The 19,693-nt window shown below is 38.4% G+C and overlaps 1 protein-coding gene across 2 annotated transcripts in view; it reads right to left on the bottom strand.

Moving 5' to 3' along the window:
- Positions 1 to 19,097, bottom strand: part of GPRIN3 (GPRIN family member 3) — a 65,578-nt gene extending 46,481 nt beyond the window's left edge. Inside the window, exon 1 of one of the 2 annotated variants that reach the window (XM_019741138.2) lies at positions 17,171 to 19,097. The gene's annotated coding sequence lies outside the window, so the exon portion shown is untranslated. Of the gene's footprint in view, positions 1 to 16,921; positions 17,113 to 17,170 lie in introns of those variants that run through there. The other variant, XM_074323562.1, reaches the window with a different exon arrangement.
- Positions 19,098 to 19,693: the final 596 nt, after the last annotated feature.

Below are 19,693 nucleotides of genomic sequence, written 5' to 3'. Positions count from 1 at the left end.
CTTCACATCCTTGTCAACACTTGGTATTGTCAGGTTTTTTGTTTTTTTTTAATTATTGCTATTTTTTTTGTCTTTGACATTCTAGATGTGTAGTGTAGGATAGAATTTTTAAACTTCATCTTTTTTAAACCATAATATTTCCATTTTCACATTAAGCCCACACTTTTTTCTTCACTTGGAACTTCATATTATCTCTCCTATTAGAGTACCAATTTCCTCACAGGTAAGGAAAAAAATCTTAGTCATCTTTGAATATATAATGCACTGCCACCCCATCAAAAGCGCAGCAATTTGCAACAGGCAAATAATACATGCTGCTTGAGTAAATGCTACTATATGATCAGATTAGATCAACACACAATGACACACTGAAATGCAACCAAAATGTAATACAGTATTACCTAATTTTATCAGTTGTTGTATGAGTATATCAAAGGAATTTCAATAAAACTATGTACCTTTCTCCCTTTTTAAAGATATTTCCATTTTCATTTGCTTTTGTGGCTATTTATCTAAGATTTCCGTTTTCTTGCTTTACCAAAGGGAGAATTAAAAATTATGTTACTCAAATATTTGAGTAACAGATTTCTTGTCCTTATGTGAAACATCAGATTTTTCTTACTAGTATTGAAGTAAGAGATTATAATTTATTTATTTTACAAATTAGATCACTAATTTCCATTTTTTTATTGAGCTATAGACATATAATATTATATTAGTTTCAGGTGTATGGCGTGATTTGGTAGTTACACTAGACTGTGAAAGAATCACACTAAGTCTAGGTAATCTCTATCATCGTACATAGTTACAATTTTATTTTATTTTTTCGAGCTGAGGATTTTTAAGATCTACCCTGTTAGCAACTTTCAAATACTTAATACAGTATTATTAACTTTAGTCACGGTGCTATATACACTATATTACCAGGATTTAATTATTTTATAGCTGGAAGTTTGTATCTTTTAGCCCCCTTCACCCATTTTGCACCCTCCACCCTTCTGATAACCACCAATCTGTGAGGTTTTTTTGTTTGTTTGTTTGTTTGTTTGTTTTTTAGATTCCACATATAAATGAGATCATGTGGTATTTGTCTTTCTCTCTATCTGACTTATTTCACTTAGCATAATGCACTCAAGGTCCAAACCTGTTGCTGCAAATGACAAAACTTCCTTCTTTTTTATGGCTGATTAATATTCCATTGTGTGTGTGTGTGTGTGTTTATCCCTGGGATTTTCTTTATCCCTTCATACTTTGATGGACACTTAGGTTGCTTCCATATCACAGCTATTGTAAATAATGAGGTAATGAACATAGGAATGCAGATATCTTTTTGAGTTAATGTTTTTGTTTCCTTTGGATTAACGCCCAGAAGTAGAATTGCTACATTATATAGTAGTTCCATACTTTTTCCATAGTAGCTGCACCAATTTATATTTCTACCAAGAGTGCACCAGGGTTCCCTTTTCTCCATGTCCCTGCCAACGCTTGTTATCTCTTATATTTTTGATAATAGCCACTCTGACAGGTGTGAGATGATATGTCAGTGTGGTCTTGATTTTCATTTCCCTGATGATTAGTGATGTTGAGCACCTTTTCATGTACCTGTTGGCCATCTGTATGTCTTTCAAAAATATCTATTAACTTTCTCTGACCATTTTTTAATTCAGTGTTTTTGGTCACTTACTTGTCTTAAATGTGCTTTTTGGGTGAGAGAGAAAATGTTGGAATTAAGGACCCACCTGTAAAAAATCATATATCAAGTGAGGTGGGGCCAAAAAAGAGGTTGAGAGTCACTGATAAAGACTCAAAGAATCTCGAAAATGGACTGAATCTCAGAAGCTCTGTTGGCCAACCACCCATTCATTGCAGGAATTCTGACTATAGCAACTGATTGAATACTTCGACCACTGGTAAGCTGACCGATTCATACAGCACCACTGCATACAGCCTTACAAGTCAAAGAGTCTCAAAACAAAAAAGTAACAATAAAAGAAATGATGGGAAAGCGGCTTTTTTCTAACCAAGCTTTTGATTTTCTCTAACATTATATTATACAAATCTTCTGTAGCACCTACGGAAATCTAAAAATGGAGTTTGGAATCTATTGTGGCAGAAAATATATTCATCGTTACATCACCCAGCCATGTGCAGAGTTAATCTCATTAACTTTTATATTGCAAGATGATATATATTTTAAATAGATGAGCTCAGTGGCTTAAATGACATGAATCTTGGAACTTTTTTGTAGATACTCCCGAAACTTTAGTTTTCAAATGGACGTAAACCAACAACTTATAGTTGTGTATAGAAGAAAATTTGTATAAATCTATAGATGAACACGTCTTAAACATAATTGATAAGCTGACTAGATTCTGAGTCTTTCAGCAGAAAGAGTTCTTGCAGAATTCAAAACCAAGGGACTTTCTGACCTTAGACATCTTTCTTTCTATTGGCTAGTTTCTGTGGTGGTTTTGTACTAGGTGTCGGTTTAGCTCAAATGGAAATCTATTCCCAGAATTCCCTTCCCTAGATGGTTCTTCATTACAGTCAGCTGCAAGGGAAATTTACGTGAGATTTGGAAGGCAGAAGGTAAGCAGCAGTGTTACTATGCTCGGAAGGACAGTGTGGTTCAACAGATGCTGTGTGCTGATCTCTCAGCTCACCTTGGTGATGTTAGGCAGCAGTCAGGCTGTGGCCCTTCATCTCCCACCAGAGCCTCATCTCCAGCTTCTGGGCAGGCACATGAACAGCTTTTCAATGAGTAGTGCCAGCTCATTCTATAGTTCTCAACCCAGGTCACTGAGGTTGGAGCAGATAGGGGTGCAACACAGGTTCCAATCTATCCTTGCTCAGTTCCACTTCACATCCAGCATTTCTTCCCAACTGCCAAGTCTGCTACCCTATGATGATTTCAGGCCCAACACCAGATATAAAAGCAACTGCTTCCCACAGATATTTTTATAAGCCCCCACATTGCGTAAGGTTTAAAACATAATAAATTCACATTCCATATTACCACAGTGGTTCTGTTTTCCAAACTAGATCTGGCTTCTATTACATCTTTTATATTCAGAATATGTACTTTGTTACAAATATTCTTTTTGTGCATGGCTTCCTTTTTTTAACAAAATGTCCTTCGATAGATGAATGGATGAAGAAGTTGTGGTATATATACACAATGGAATACTATTCGGCAGTAAGAAAAGATGATATAGGAACATTTGTGACAACATGGATGGATCTTGAGAGTGTAATGCTGAGCGAAATAAGTCAGACAGAAAAAGCAGAGAACCATGTGATTTCACTGATATGTGGTATATAAACCAAAACAACAAAAGAACAAGACAAACAAATGAGAAACAGAAACTCATAGACACAGACAATGGTTTGGTGGTTGCCAGAGGGTAAGGGGGTGGGGGTGGGGGTGGGAGATGAGGGTAAGGGGGATCGAATATATGGTGATGGAAGGAGAACTGACTCTGGGTGATGAACACACAATGGGATTTATAGATGATGTAATACAGAATTGTACACTTGAAATCTATGTAATTTTACTAACAATTGTCACCTCAATAAATTTAATAAAAAAAATAATAATAATTATGATAGTATCATATGCAATAGTACTGATTTATTAACCCCAAGTATGTCATTTTATTTTACATTGTTTTTGAGAAAGGGACTTGGAATAGATGCTCTTTTGCCCAATTCTCCTCAAAACAACTGGGCTGGAGGGATGGGGAATTTGATTCATAATCAGAGAACAGAGAAAAAACTAACAAAGTAATTTAACTTTGGTGCAATTACCAGAGTTAAAAACCACCTGAGATAACTAGTTGTTTCTTCAAAATACGTTTTAATATGACACTTGAAAAATTATATTTACTCATGATATACCATAAACATTAAAAATTTGAAAACAATTTCACTTAATCAATTTTTATCACAATGTATGTACACTGAAAGTAGATCAATAATGCCATGAGTTCTTCAACCTCTATAATGTTTCTTAATATTAAGACTTTATGGTCTTTAAAGGCAGGGATACATCTTTTCATCTTTACATCCTCCCAGAGTGGAACGCAGATGTGTCCTTTTTAAACATCAATTGAACTAAGTAAAGAACAAATTTCAGCTTCCTGTTTTTTACAAAAAAGAAAAGAGCAGCAGTGTATGAGCAAACAACCACAACCAACTGTATCCTCTGATGCTTTTCTCACTATTATATAGAAACTCCAGCAGGAAACCACAGCTATATCCTTTCCACTAGCATAGAAAAATCTTATGAATTGCTGGCAAGCATAAAACAGCTCTATAGACATTACACAAATGCTTGTGACAATTTACACTCACCACACTCAGATGCTTTACAACATTTTAGCCATGTTTCTCAAGGACAAGTTCCCAAGAAAAAAATAGTCATAATAATAGTTACACCTTAAACACTTGTTTGGGGGTAAATTATATAGAAAAAACAATAAACACCAGCAACACTCAATTCCTCAATGTAACACACACGCACGCACGCAAAAAAAAAATACCTGATAAGTGTTAAAATTCACCATTTGACCCAGACCTGTTAAAATTTCTAACTGGCCAAAGATGCATTATCCTCTACTCAAGTCATGAAAGTACTAATATTTTTTCCCTTTGTATTCAAAACTGCTCAAGAATTAGACCTTTCTAGCCATGAAACACAGAAACCTCTTTGTCCATTCTCATGTATAATCCCATTCAGGATTTGCACAACACATGTTTTAAATTTGTAATATGAGCCTTGAAAATGTGTTTTTATCAATGAAGGGACTTTCCATTGAAGATCTCTTAGTCGTTCAGGAAGTACAAAGAAAAGATTATGGCAGAAGTCCAGGGCTTTCAAGGGCTTAACTTCAATGGGAAACACAGACATGTATATTCATTCACACAGAAGTCAGAGGTACAGAACTCTGTAATCTTTCTTGCATGCCCCTATTACCTAGTATTTAAGTTCACCATACAATGTTTGTTTCATAAGTACATGCATAAATGAATGAATGCTTGAATGCTTGGCAGTGATGAAGAGGGGGAGATAAGAAGTACCCTCTGAGTTTCAGAAAAGCCTGAAGAAAACTAAAATTCAGAAAACAGGCCCACGACTGACTGAAGGAAAAAATACATGACTCTTATTAAAAAAACGATGAGCTTTAGAGCTAGCATTGATCTTAGGGATTTCTGAACCAACCTTATTTCTAGAGAACCTGAGGTGCCTGGGGCAATGACATAATTTCATGTACCACTTTCACAGACTGTCACATTTGTGTACCTCTTTCATGATTTGTGCCTTATGTGCTTCTTATCTACACTATTTTGTACTTAATATTTTTTATTCAATTGACTATAACTGGCACACTAGTTGAAAATATTAGCCTAGTCTTAGGAAATGATATCTGAAAATCAGGTTTGGTGTGCCAGTAATATATTTTTAATATAGCATACTTAAAAATATACTATTAATTTATTCTTAATGTTATAGTAAAATAAATTCATGCCTTAAAAAATAAATCTATATTCTATCTAAAATCATCTCACAACCCACTGACGTGAATCTCCAGCACTTTTGAAAAGCAATACATTCCACTATACCACCCCCTAGAACAAAGAGCTTGAATTTTGAAACAAAAAAAGTGGTATAGATATTTCAGATTGATGACAAGAGTCCAATAACAAGACTAATGCCTGTAAGTGACTTCTGTCGATTTTTTTTTTTTGAACTAGAATCAATGCTTATTGAGGAACTAAAAAAAAAAAATCAAAGCAGAAGTCATGGCTTTAAAAATAATCTGTGGATATTCATTTTCAAAACAGACAGAGATATGTATGTCTGTCCTCCTGTCAAGTACCATTAGTTTATTAGAAATGTAGTTTTAAGAAGGAACATGAGTCAAATTGGTCTCCTGTACATAGATTACCTTTTTTTTTAGCCTTCAATTTGTAACTAGGACACATAGCTGCAAGCTATAATAAGGAACTGCTCAACTTTCATAAGTAAATGAATGTCTATGATTAAAACATCAATCGCGGAAACACTAGTTCTATAAATAGTTTCTAAGTCCAAAGTCCACAGGTAGGGCTAAACACAGACACATGCCTGGTTTTTCTCTTTATATGTGTGTATACACTCGTGTGTGTACACGTGACTCTGTGATATGTATTCGTTTTTTTCTCTTGAGAAACAAATCTTGTTTGCTGACCATATGTGTCATCTGGATATTTTGATAAAAAGTTTTGTTTTTCAATTTCACTGCCTGTACAATGATTTATAAAGTTTTAACTTAAATTGTTTGTCTTTGAACTCACCCTGTTTGTTTAAAAAATGACTTATCACTGATTTGGAAGCTTTCACATTTGGTTTTTAAGCAACCTAATACGAAATCCAAGACAGGAGAAATCAGTCTATAAAATCCAGCCTATTCTTCATATTTTGACTTAGTGTTCATAGTATTAAATTGTGTATGGTAGTGTAGCAGAGTAGGGAAGTGAAGCACGTGGCCTTCAAAGTTGGCCATCTCTCAGTTTGCACACAGCTCAGACGACTACTATCTATGGAACTTTAAGCAAGTTATTTACTCTGTTTCCTGATTTCTAAAATGGAGAAAAAGATAGTACAAACCTCATTGATTTGTTTATATGAGAAATGATTTTAGTTGGATGCCACTGGCAGAGAAACCTAACGAACGAAGTTTTGAAAGAGTTGGAGCTGATTAACTCTATAGATCTGTGGTCTCTCCATCACCCATTTCCTTTCAGTGGAAGGGAAATGGATACAGTAAAATGTATTAGGGGTCTCTTATGCCCTACAATCAAGATAGCAAAGTGCCTTGACCAGCCCCTTTAGTCTCTCGTTCCCCCTTTACCTCGCTTTATTTCTTTTCCCCCATGTATTTATTTGTTTAGCCTTTTGTTCTTTTCCACTTGTCAGCATTAGTTCTGTAATCTAGGTACCCGCATGTTCTCTTATTTCCTCTGTGCCACTACCTTCTGGGTAGCAAGGCAAGGAAGTTCACCTCGCAGTTAGAATACATACACAGAGATGCAATCATTCACCAGGTATTCCAGAGACATGAATTACCACTTGAACTTCCAGGCATCTAACCCTGGAGAGGAAGACCAGGGAAAAGTGATAAGAACCACCTTAGAAAGAAAAGGTAGCATGAGAGCACGGGATATTTCACTGAGCAGCTATGAAAACAGCCAGATATTTTCAGTATTTTGAAATGGGTACATTACCCAATAATGATCGGATTCAAGATTATTCCTCCAGGGTGGAGGTGATTCTTGAGGGTCAAAGCAATAATCTAAAAGAGTGGCCTATAAACCATCTCAAAATACACTAGTGTGTCACAAACATTTACGAGCAATGATAAAGTACCAATGACAGCAAATGATTTATTAAAAGAATAATTTAGAGCAGTTTTCTGTAATGTCAGTTATTCTAATCTTAATAAAGTAATTTCTATAATAACGTTACTTTCACTCATCTCACTTACATTTGTAGATGTTTTCTTGAATAGAAAAAAAGGGGGGGATGAAAAGTTATACTGAGGTTGTGGTATACTTAGGAGGAGGAAATTTCCTAGAGTATATGGATTAGCCACCAGCAGAAACTTAGGAGATTTCTTAATCTGTTATTTGCCCCATCTTGGTCACTTTTGCTACCCTCTGTTTCTTAGTTGTTTTTATCAGCATAAAGTAGAAAAGTAAAGTAGAAAATGTGTCCATATTTTTATTTTTAATGACATTAAGAAAGAATAGTGTGGAAAAGACTCCTGTCATTTTCAAGGTGGCCTGGCTGGGAAGAAAGGGACCCAGGTATGGTGAGCAGGTGGTGAAGCTGTGAAGAGGAACGGAAGTTAAGCTGAATTGCTAGGGAGGGCCTACAGGAAGGAAGAGAGAGGTACAGGGGCGGCCTGGTTGGGACAGAGAAAGGAGTCTGGTTCGTTAGGCTGCTTGGGGAATTCCCAAGATCCAGACCAGTAAAAGAGCCCGCTCTAACTTTGCTGAGCCATATTTATTAATAAGTTTATGTAGTCTAGTGCCTGGGAATTTTGAGAGTTCAGACTCTCAAATAATTTTATTCAACTTTAAATCCCTAGCATATATCACAGAATCTAACATATATATCAAGTACTCAAGTACAAATGTATTAAACTATCCAAGCATCTGTCTTCCCATATCAGGGCCTTCTGCCAACCCCCTTTCACAGTCTGTGAAATAAATACAGTCTCCTAAATAAACCCCTATTTTCGGTTTAAGGAATGCTTTTCCTTGATTTACAAAGCAGAAGTACTGATGTACTCGCAATCCAATCCAGCTCAGGTTATTAAAACTTTGATCGTTCTTCCTGAGACTTAGACTCACGACTCAAAAGCCACAAACCCCAGAGGGATGATCTTTTAAAAACCCATCATTACAATGTTAGACATCAAAAAACCACCAGGGAAACAGGAGAACAGTTTCTTCATAAGAGAGAATCAAAGTTTCAGTGTAACTAAGTTTATGTGATTTAAATTCACTTAGAAAAATTAACTTTATCCCTGAAGAATTTTAATGTCTATGGGCTTTTACATATTATCAATACCTTTCCGGTGATATGACATCTAATACTTAAAGACTGGGACATCCCTCTACAAGGAAATGTACTCTCTCTAAAGAAAGTACAGAGACTATGTAGCACTGTGTCCTCCGTTGGCCTTCACTGACACTATTCTCAGCACCTCCCTGGAGTGAAGATGTTGAAGCACCGACACTTTAGGATTAATAATTAAATGCGAGGATGTTTTTAGAAGTAAAGTAGGAGGCATGAGGTGGGGGTGGAATGTAGTGAAGTGTGCGTGAGGCAGGAAAGTGGCAGCAGAAGTTGAGAAAGAATAAGAGAGTTCAGAGAGCTGTTACTGTTAAGAGTTTGCTCCACTTTAGAGATGTGCCTGAGTTTTCCATCTTGTTGTCTCAGAAGGGCCATTTGTCTTGATTTACCACACGAATAAATCAGCCCTGAAACAGTCACCTCATTTCTAACCACATTAACAGAGCAGTTCCACACTATTAAGTGGCCCAACTGTGCTGTGCAGTGATCTGACTAGTTTCAGTGATGGGTTGAAAGCATAGCCAATTGCCATCGGTTGACGACCGTTTCTCAGGTGTACAGACACAGCTACAAACTGGGATATGCATCAATACTACTTCTGACAGTTTAGTCTTGACTGCCAGGCCTACCAAATAGAAGGCAACATTGCTTGGAACTCTGAGACATGCTCCGAGGCTTTTAAGAGGCTATTTATTGTAAGTTTGGTGTATACCTAAAGAGTTGTACATAAAATAAAGATATGGTGCATTTAAAAATTCATAAGGCAATCCAATGCAAAATTGTAGTCATTGGTCAAGTTAAAGAATACATAAATTATTGTTAACACTGTTCTTTTTTTTTGGCTATATGTTACTACATATGTAAAAAGCAAGTAATCAAACAAATAAATAAATTTCCACTATACTTTTACTAACAGACCTGGTCAACTCAGTCTGTATTCATTAGCTTTCATAGAATCTACATATTTTGATGATGGAAACCTTTTAGACGCTCACTATAGTTTATGGGAGTTAACTACATTCAGTATAATAAAGTCTTTATACAGTTACATTAATTTCATGAGTACAGTCAGAGCATTACAGAGCTCAATGTTACTGAGAAAACAGCTAGTCCAGGCTTTACCTAGTCAATACTTGTGGGTTTCAGGTAGCTAGCACAAATAAGTGCAGCTGTGGAGTAGAAGGGACTTATATGAAGCCTCAACGTCAGAGAGCAATAGGGAGTAGTGGAGACAGCAGTGTAATAAAGAGGTAGCACGCACTGTTATGCAGTACCAGCCTAGAGAATGTGGGTTGATGTTTCTTTTTTCTTTTTTTTGTAATAGATCATCTGATTTTTAACTATTGGCTTAATTAAAAATAAATACCTGCAGGCCAAATAAAATATGACCTTCCTGCTGGGCCCATAGACTGCCAGTTTCCAATCTCTGATCTGGTACGTACATCCTCAAACTTGAGTTCTGGGCAGGTTAAGTGACGTGAAGTGCACCAAGTCTCTGAGATGCTCATGGCAAAGCATTCTTCTACTCTGAGAATCTATATGTGTAGACAAGAAATCATCCCCCATGTGAAAGGAGGTTGCCCAGGCATTTTCACTCGCTTAATCAGAGCTTAGTCCCTGACCCAGACATTGACAGATTTCTGCTCTCTGATTGCTTTCAGAACATGTTCCATGTGAAAACAAGATGGATCCTTCACATCCATTTGTCACAAGCAATTTTTACTCATTCAAGGATGCAGGGGAAATGTACATCCATTTATTAACTTCAGGTCTGATTAAAATTCTTACTAACACAAATATTCTCCTTGCTTCATTTTTACCTGCAGTTTTCAAGGAGAAATAATTTATAGGAATCAAAGAAAGACATGCTTAGAGACCAACACAACTAAATGTAAAGTAAAATTCATGCCATGTATAAAATAGTCGTTAGAAACAGTAAGAATCACGGAGAAGTTGCTGAAGTAACTGAGCTTTAAACCCTGTTTGGAGGGGCTTGAGAGACTGATTTAGGATGAAGAAATGAGCATTCCAAAAGAATGTAATGGCACAGGAAAAGACCAAAGTCAACAAAGTGGAACCCACAGTGAATCAAATAACATTTGTATTTTTGAACAACACATTTTTTTAAAAGTCTATCATGAGAAAGCATATTCATATTAGAGTAAACAAGAAAAATAATTTAAAATGTCTACATTATATTCAGTAGCCCTGTACTACACAGTCATAATTCAGAGTAAAATCCCAAAGGCGACGCAAAATTCAGAATCCTGATGCCCTTTGCCATACTGTACTTATTAAGGCAGACACATAGGCACACACTATTACATTTTAGAAAAATGATCGACAAGAATTGAAACAAAAAAGATACTCTGATTACTCAGAAAATATAGTGGCCACAAACACTGAACTCCCTCAAGCATTTAATTTACCCAAAGTTGTACTTTATAAGAAAGAGAAGAGTGTCTCATAATCACAATGTGGTTATTCTAATTTTAGACTATTTAGAAATCAATATCCTGAAAAAACAATCAAGAATCCACCCACATAAAACACTTTGATGATTCTGCCTAAACTAGATCTCCCCCTTTGTCAGACCATTTGTAATTCAGGATTAAAAAAAGATTCTCTGCAACTCCTTTTCCTCCAGAAATTAGTAGATGCAAATGTAATTTTTTAAAAGAGCTCTGGAGCTCTCTGTCCAGCTGTCCGTTACTGAATTAGCAACAGCACTGTGGACCATGGAGGCGCCCGTGACTATAGATTTTCACTCCGTAGGCTTGAGGTTCTTTTCAGGGTTTGCTTGGTTCTGCAAGCGTCATAGGCCGTGACTATTGACTGACTAAAGCAATCTTCCTGGGGGTGGCTTGGGTATTCACGGGGTGTGGGGTCCAATAATTATCATTTTTAAATTGAATCTGGTGTGTGAAGCCAAGAAAGTGCCTTGCCTCAGATCACACAGCTGATCCCCACAATTTTTCTGCCACATCAGACCCTGGGGACAGAGATTACTGCATTGTCATTTAGAAAGACTCACTGAATTGACTCAAAATTTTGGAGGAAGGGCTGCAAGAATATTTTGAGTCCCTGCCCCTCCTCACTCTGGAGACTTCTCTTTAAGCTTTGCTCTTCACCCCTTAGCTAAGCCTTACTTTCCAGATTTGTACTCAGAGTCAACAGGTTATAGCATTTAACCTTCCAGCTAAGGGTCAGTTATTATTGCTTGGCAATAATAATTCAGGCCCCAAATTACGTTGCTTGGTTCAAAATAAAGTCAACAATCTAATTACAGACATGAAAAATTACAAAGTTGTTACTGTGTTGCCAACTTCAACATACCTCGCTAAAAAGTTGTGAAAAATTTTCTCCCTGGCATTCAAGACAATAAGTAATCTAAATTGATAGGGTATACACATTTTTCCCCATGAAATTCAATAAACATCTTTTCAATTCAAATGCAGCCACTAGATGTTTTTATTATTCCAGTCTTGACTCTTATGCAAAAAAGTTAGATTATCACTAATGTAAATATTCTGATGTGGAGAAGGAAGATGAAAATAGGAGTCCAGGACATCTCTATAAAAAAGTGAATTTCCATATTTGACTGCACTCCAAATCAACTTATTCAAGCACATGAGTCTCTATTTTAATTGGCACTCTTCTTCTGGTTAAAGGTATAGCTTTCTGTTAAAGGATATCAATATCATAACATGGTTTTATTCCATGGCAAAGACAGTAAGAGCTGCAAGAAGCCCAAAAAAGGTTTTCAGAAACACAAGTAAAGACTTTGTTCTCTGATTTTTATCTCCTCAAAATAACTATTAGGCTATCACAAAATACTCTGATATTAATTTCTAAAAGTGATACAAATATATTTAAATACAGATGCTCCTGGACTTAAGGTGGAGTCACATCCAGATAAACCCATTGTTAAGTTGAAAATATCGCAAGTTGAAAATGTATTTAACACACCTAACCCACCGAATACCATAGCTTAGCCAAGTCCACCTTAAACATGCTCATAACACCTTAGCCTACAGTGGGGGGAAATCCTCTAACACAGTGAATACAGTGTAGACGATCAGTTGTTTACCCTCATGTTTGTGGGGCTGACTGAGAGCTGCCACTCGTTGCCGCTGTGCAGCATCACGGGAGGGTATCTTCCGCATTTTGCTAACCCGGGAAAAGATCAAAATTCAAAATTCGAAGTATAATTTCTACTTAATGCATCTGGCTTTTGCACCATTGGAAAGTTGAAAAATCGTTAAGTCAAACAATCCTCAGTTGGGGACTGTTTGTATTTAACTAACATGATGGACAAGTCACAGGGCATCTGGAAGAGAAAATCGAGCAGATTCTGCCCTTCCTTTTGGGGTTCTGGGCACTGAGTGGTCTGGTTCACCTTCACAGGGCAGTCAGTGCTTAGCACAGCACTTGGCACCTATGAGGGACTCACGAAAGGAGACTTGCTTAAGAGAATAAAAGGATTTGCTTAACTACTGACAGTCACCTGATCACCCTTGCCCCCTGTGCTAAAGACTGTACTTGTGTTCTGAGAAATGAAATACTCATGCTACAGGGTGGTGTATCATGTAATTTTAATAGTTCAACCATGACATTCAATCGAAACAAGGCCTAGCCTGGAAATTATTGCAAAAGAAATAAAAAGATGGCAGGAAATGACAGGGTTATGACGTTATGGCCAATCTGTCCAGATATTCTTAAAGTAGCCATATGAGGAAAATAAATCTTAGATATAAAATAAATAGCAACTCCTGAGTGATATTTTCGTCTAAACAGAAATTCTGCTGCAATTCTCTTTCCACAGCTTGATGTTCATTTTCACTTTTTCTAAATGATTCTTAAATAAGCCTATTACACCACCTCATTCTTTACCTCCTCCCTCTGTATCATCACCTTCACTGCCGACCCATATCGATCCATCTTTCATAAACTAGCTCAGGTTCCACCTGCTCTCTGAAGTCTGTCTAGTCTACTTCAGTACCCAAGGATCTCCTTCTCCTCTAACTGTATGACCATGAATTTCCTGCCACGAATTTCCTGGTAAGTCATAATGTTTTGCCTTTCTCCAGGCAATTCTGCTATTCAGAATTTTGTGTGAATGCTTGTGTATCTAATCTCCTCGTTGACTCTTGGGGCCTTGCAAACTGAAAGGATCTCTTTGTATCACTTAAAGCAGTAACTTTCAGATTTGGGGGAACATGATGCATAATAAGATATGTTTTTACATCATAGTTCAGTGTGTACTTACATATAAATATACATTTAATGAAAAAGTTCAATGAACAATACTTATTTACCCTTCTGTTCTGTTTTACTCTATTTTTTCAAAAATAAAATGATTTCATGCGCAGTAAACAGTATTCACATGGGTTATGACCAGTTCTAGAAGGGCACTTCTTGAATACTGTAGAACTGTTGCATTTATTTCCTTCACTTAAAAATAATTTTAAATTGTATGTGGCTTTTTGGTCTCTCTTTAGCCCATGTTCCTGAGTTACTTTTTTATTCAGTCAGTTTCTCTTTTGGAGTCATCTGGGACAATGAAATGGGTTAGAATAGACAGTATTTTTCATCCTTTTGCCCTGAGCACTGTGGTCATAAAAATAAGATTCCCTGCATTTCTATAAAACTCATCTCTGTAAAAGCCAAATCTGCATTCCCTCATTCTCTTCTATTTTCACAATATGCAAAGTAGATGGTAGGTAGACATTTCATACACGAAGAAATTGACGCACAGAGAATTATGACTTTCTCAAGAACATCTCTCTTTTAAACAGGCTATTGTAAATTAAGGTAAATATGACTTCTAGATATTTGAAGCATATAAACTTGGGTAAAGTGAACAACATAGAGCCTCAAAATGAATGCATTTCCTTAACTTCTCTGGATCAAATAGTTGACTGACCAGATGAGTTAACGGCTCTTCTGGACTTCAGTCTGAGGATGGATCCACTTCCTTCTCTACCCCCATCTGTCCATTTTTACCTACTCACAGTTTTTCAATCACCTCGAGCTACTTACTTGTTCTTGGGACTTTGTATATTGGGTCATGGTACCAATATACAAAGAATGACGGTACCAGGACTGTCATTCTCTGTCCTCTTTACTGGACTAGTTTCTGTCGTCCTTCAGGTCCCTGGGAACTGACCTTGTCCTCTCCCCCTCCACAACTTGGCTTCTCTAACACTGTGTGCTCACCTTGGCATTAACTGTTTCTCCCCATCTCCCAAGTTTTGCAGGCTGAGATTGTGTCTCGTTCACTCTTCAGTTCCACAGTCTAGTACCATGTTTAGTTCAGGATAAACGTACATTGAATGCATGAATGGATCAATGAATGAGTGCATAAAGGGTGGAAACAGCTGCCACTGAAAGAGCTCAAGAGTGAGCTGGGACTGGAATTGTATGTCTTGACTCCCTGAGGCCAATCTTTTATGATTTTGAGATTCCATGACCAATATTTCAGTGCTTCCCCTGAGCTACAGATTTTGTGACTGGAAATGCATACAGTGAAGGATAGCTAATATATTCTTTTAAGTATATTTGAGGCACCATCAAGGAAATGTTGCAGGGACAAATAATTAAGTGTATTGGGCAAGTGTACTGAGACAATCAAAACAAGTCCAAATTTTAAAAACAGCTTGTTGGAACCCACCCCTATCTCTAATTGAGACTGGTTTGATTCATGTTATGCTTCAGACTTCTACTTCACATACTAAGCTATGCACTTACGATTTTTGTCCTCATCATTTTCATAAAAGTCTAGTTAGTGATTAGGTGAAGCCTCACTGTACCACAACACACTCTACATAGATCTCCATGACTTCCTCTGTACTGTTTCCAAAATAAATTCCAATGATATGACATCTAGATTTGCAAGGGCAATTACTACTTTTTTTTTCTGTTTATAAATCCACAACCTATTCTCCCCACTAAACACACACACACAAACTTGACAAAAGTTCTTTGTGATTCTAATTCAAAAGAACATTCTTGAATGCAAAGTCCTGCCATTTGCAGATAGCAACAGAGAAGATTTTCTTCTTTATGCTGTGACTCATGTATCTTTATTCCCACAATTGTTACTCAGGGCAGGCCAATGGAGAACACAATGGAAAAGAAAGAATAGTTTATAACTGGAAAATAAGCATATTTGGGAGAAGTACACTCAAATCATTATCAAAGTAAAATATGCAGCAGCACCAACAAGAGCAAACAAAAGCCCACGCAAAGGATGTGTAAATATTTCATGAAGCTAAGCCTTAATCAACTCTCTCTCCAAATCTTCCTGGTGTTGTAAACACTTCAGTTTCTTCCAGTCCCACCATGACCCAGATTCCTTGCAAAAACAAAATGCAAACATGGACCAATGGATCTTTAACAAATGTGTTGTGAAAAATATTTAGATGGAGTATATCCAAGGTATTGCTTTAAGAAGAAGGTATCTTAATAAAAGGTGTTTGCTTCTTGGTGACTCTCAGAGCTCCTGTGTTACCCTCCCCCTCCAAACCGTTGCTATAGCCCCACCGCCTTTGCTGCCTTCTGGTCATTCAGATCATCTTAACCTTGAACTGCCTCCACTCCAAGCAGAGATTTCTCCCAATGCCCATCCAGAAGGCCCTTTAGACAAAGATTTGCTGCCTTGCCACCATCCAAAATTCACTTTCCAGTGTCTAGGTACCCCTCTATTTTTTCCCTTTCACTGTCCACTGTTGCGTCTTAAATTTTATCTATATCTTTTAGATCTGCATGGATAGCATGAAGATCTGTTGTGTGTATCGGTTGACGGTAATCTTCAGATATTTTCTAAAATACATCTCCAAAGAACCATTTATATATATAGCCTCTAGTATTGACCCTGATTTATTCTGGTTACAAAGTTCACCTCTAGATACTGAACAGGTCTCTACAGTGATTTCTCCTTATCAACCTCTAGCCCTTCTTCTTCTCTCTCTGCCTATCTCAAGAAAGACTACATATATATATGTGTATATATATACACATATATATTATATAGATCATACAATATATATGAGCTATATGATATATATTAAATATATGTTTGTATATACACACATGAATGCATATATATTATATATAACTATAATGTTTTGACCTTAAAGGGAATATTCAGAAAAATGACAAACATGCCAATGTAGTATTGACACACACACACACACACACACACACACGTATTGCGATAGTCATAGTGTGCAGACCCCATTGATTATAAATCCCCCCTGCCCAGGAACAAGTACATAAGTGTCTTCTCTCATTTACCTTCAAAGCCAGAGCCTAAGGGAGCAATGACCTTGCAGAGAAATTTATCATCTGCGAGAAAGACAGTCCCTCCTGGAGCACAGGATGGGATGGAGACAAGAGCAACAGGCGAAGCATCACCAGACAAAATATGGGACCGAATCCATTCCCCATCAGTACCAAACACGCCTCTGCTCGGGTCCCCCGGGGTTGGACGCTGGGCAGAGGTGGCTCCGGGGGAGTCTTCTCCCGCGGCCGTGGGTCGCCTACCTGCTGTCTCCCGGCTCTCCCCAGAGCGGCGGGGGCACTGCCTGCGCTGTGGCGGGGGCTTCCCGTCGCATATCCCAACCAGCGGTTTTCGGCGCCACACGGATGGCTTCGGTGTGCTCGGGAGCGGCGGTCCTTTTCAGACCTGTTCCGGGAGCGAGCTGGGTGCTTGCAGGAACTGAAATTACTATGCAAAGAGCAGAGGCGGCGCGCTGAAGCCGGGCGGAGACCGCGGGGCCGCCCCCACCGCGGGACTGCAGCGGGGGCCGCTGGGCACAGAGCCAGATGGAGGTGGGATTTCAGGTGTGGGGCTGCTCATCTGTCAGGCCCGGGTGCGCGCATCTGTCCACGCAGGGCAGCGCTGTGGGGCCTGAGCATCCAAGCAAGGGGAGGCAGCTTCGCAGGCAGCGGCGGCAGCCACAGCCGTAGCAGCAGGAGACCGAGCTCCGCCCCCACCGCGCCCCAGCCCAGCCTTCTCCGTCTGGGGGCAGGGGATGCCCCGGAGGCTGCTGCGCGCCAGCGGGGGGTAGCTGGGCTGGGGCGGGCAGGTTACTGTTCTGTTGCAAGGAAACCAGCAACGATGGAAAGTTCAGAAGGGAATTAAGGTAGAGGGCTGGGGCCGAGAGCATCTCCGCAGGGATTGTGGTCCTTTCTCCCTCCTACAGGTCATCAGACTCCATGGCTATGTCTAGACTCTAGCAGACGGTTTCTAATAAAACCATGTACTGTGAAGATCTGAAATCCAGGAGACTATCTGACGTTTCATACGTGTTGCAAAATGAACAGTATACTGTGTATTTGGGGGTGGCATCGCTGACAGTGTTCCTGTACCCCTCCCCGAATCACCACCACCTTCCCTTCCATGGGCATGGATGGCTTTGGAAATCTTTCCTGCTGAGTGGCTCCAGCAATACTGAATGGATGTGTAGTGTGGTTAGCAACTGTAGATGGTGCAGCATGCTACAATGAAAAGAACTATTATTAACTGAGTATTTGTTGGCAGGCACTGTGCAAACTGCCTTCTACGCAGCCTCTCTAATTCTCATAACAACCCAATGAAGCGGGTGTTCTCCATTTTATTGATGAGAAGAAAACAGGCTTTGATGATTTAGACACTTTGCTTGAGGTCACGTAATAGTAACTTGCACAGCTGGGATTCAAACCACTCCAACTAGTACACAGCAGACACTCATGGATCTTGTCAAAATGCAGATTCGGATTCAGTAGGTCTGGGGTGGTCTGAGGATCCGCATTTCCACCAAGCTCACAGCTGATGCCCATGATGGTGGCCAAGCCACCACATTTTCTATGTTTCTTCTTTCATGCCAGCTCTAGTCGGTGGATAGCAACTCCCTGAAGGTGGGTTAAGAAGGATTCTAAAACTGTGCCTTGGTTCTGAGGCAGAGAGCGTTGCAATCAATTATCCATGTTCATTTGGGTGATGGAGGGAACGTTGTGACAAATGTGCTGGGTGGTCATCCCTGCAGTTGGCCACTTCTAAAACAACATGTTTGTTACAGAGGTGGTTATAGTGTAATTTTTATTGTCACACTAAGGACAGATGTCTTCATTCTAGTTGTCGCCCTCAGTAAGAAAACCTTAAGTTAAAGTTTTATACCTAACATTTGTATAACACAAAACACTTTACAAAGTGCTCACATGAATAACTGAGTCTGTCTTCAGTCTTCATAACAACACTGTAAGGCAGGTATAATTTCACTTTATGGGAAGGAAACAGGTAGAGTGATTTTCCTGAGATTATCCTGAGAGCATAGGGTAGGGGCAAAATTGTGACAGATCTCAAGTTCAGGGATGTTTTTATTCTATCACTGTATTAGTTTTCTATTGCTACTGTAACACTTTACCACAAATGATTTAGTCTGCAATAACAATAAAGATAATAATACCTCCTGTCCACATAGTTCTGAGTAATTTACCAAACACTTTTAACATATTTTCAGTTATTTGACCTCCTCCCTTCTTCCTCCAGACAAGCAGGCAGATACACACACACACACACACACACACACACACACACACACACACACACAGAAGGAAGTACAAGCCACTTCCCAAAGAGATCTTCTTGAGCACTCTATGTAAAATAGCAGTTTCCCTTCCCGTTTAAGTGTCATTTCTTCAATCCTTATCCTGCTTTACGTTTTTTCCACCGGATTTACATCTCCATCTTGATTGAGTATATGTTTATTGTATGTCTACTGTTTATAAGAGCAGGGACTTTGTCTCTTTTGTTCACTGCTATATTCCTATTGACTAAGGCAGTGTCCAACACTTATTAAGTGCTCAGTAAATATTTGTTGAATGAATCATTATCCATAATTTACAAATCAGGAACCACAATGTTAGATGCTTAAATGATCTTCACTGTGTCCCCCAGTTGTTAAGTGCTTTTACAAAGACAAAAGCCCAATGTCCAGTCCAATGCTTTTTTGATACTGTTTCCTTTTTGAGTGAAAGCTTGTTAGTGGTATTTAAATATGGGCAGCAATGTATTTTAAAAACATA

Source organism: Rhinolophus sinicus, linkage group LG02, assembly GCF_036562045.2.
Source record: "Rhinolophus sinicus isolate RSC01 linkage group LG02, ASM3656204v1, whole genome shotgun sequence".
Taxonomy (NCBI): domain Eukaryota; kingdom Metazoa; phylum Chordata; class Mammalia; order Chiroptera; family Rhinolophidae; genus Rhinolophus; species Rhinolophus sinicus.
The sequence above is the reverse complement of the archived record's forward strand: the minus strand, read 5'-3'. Positions and strand labels throughout refer to the sequence as shown.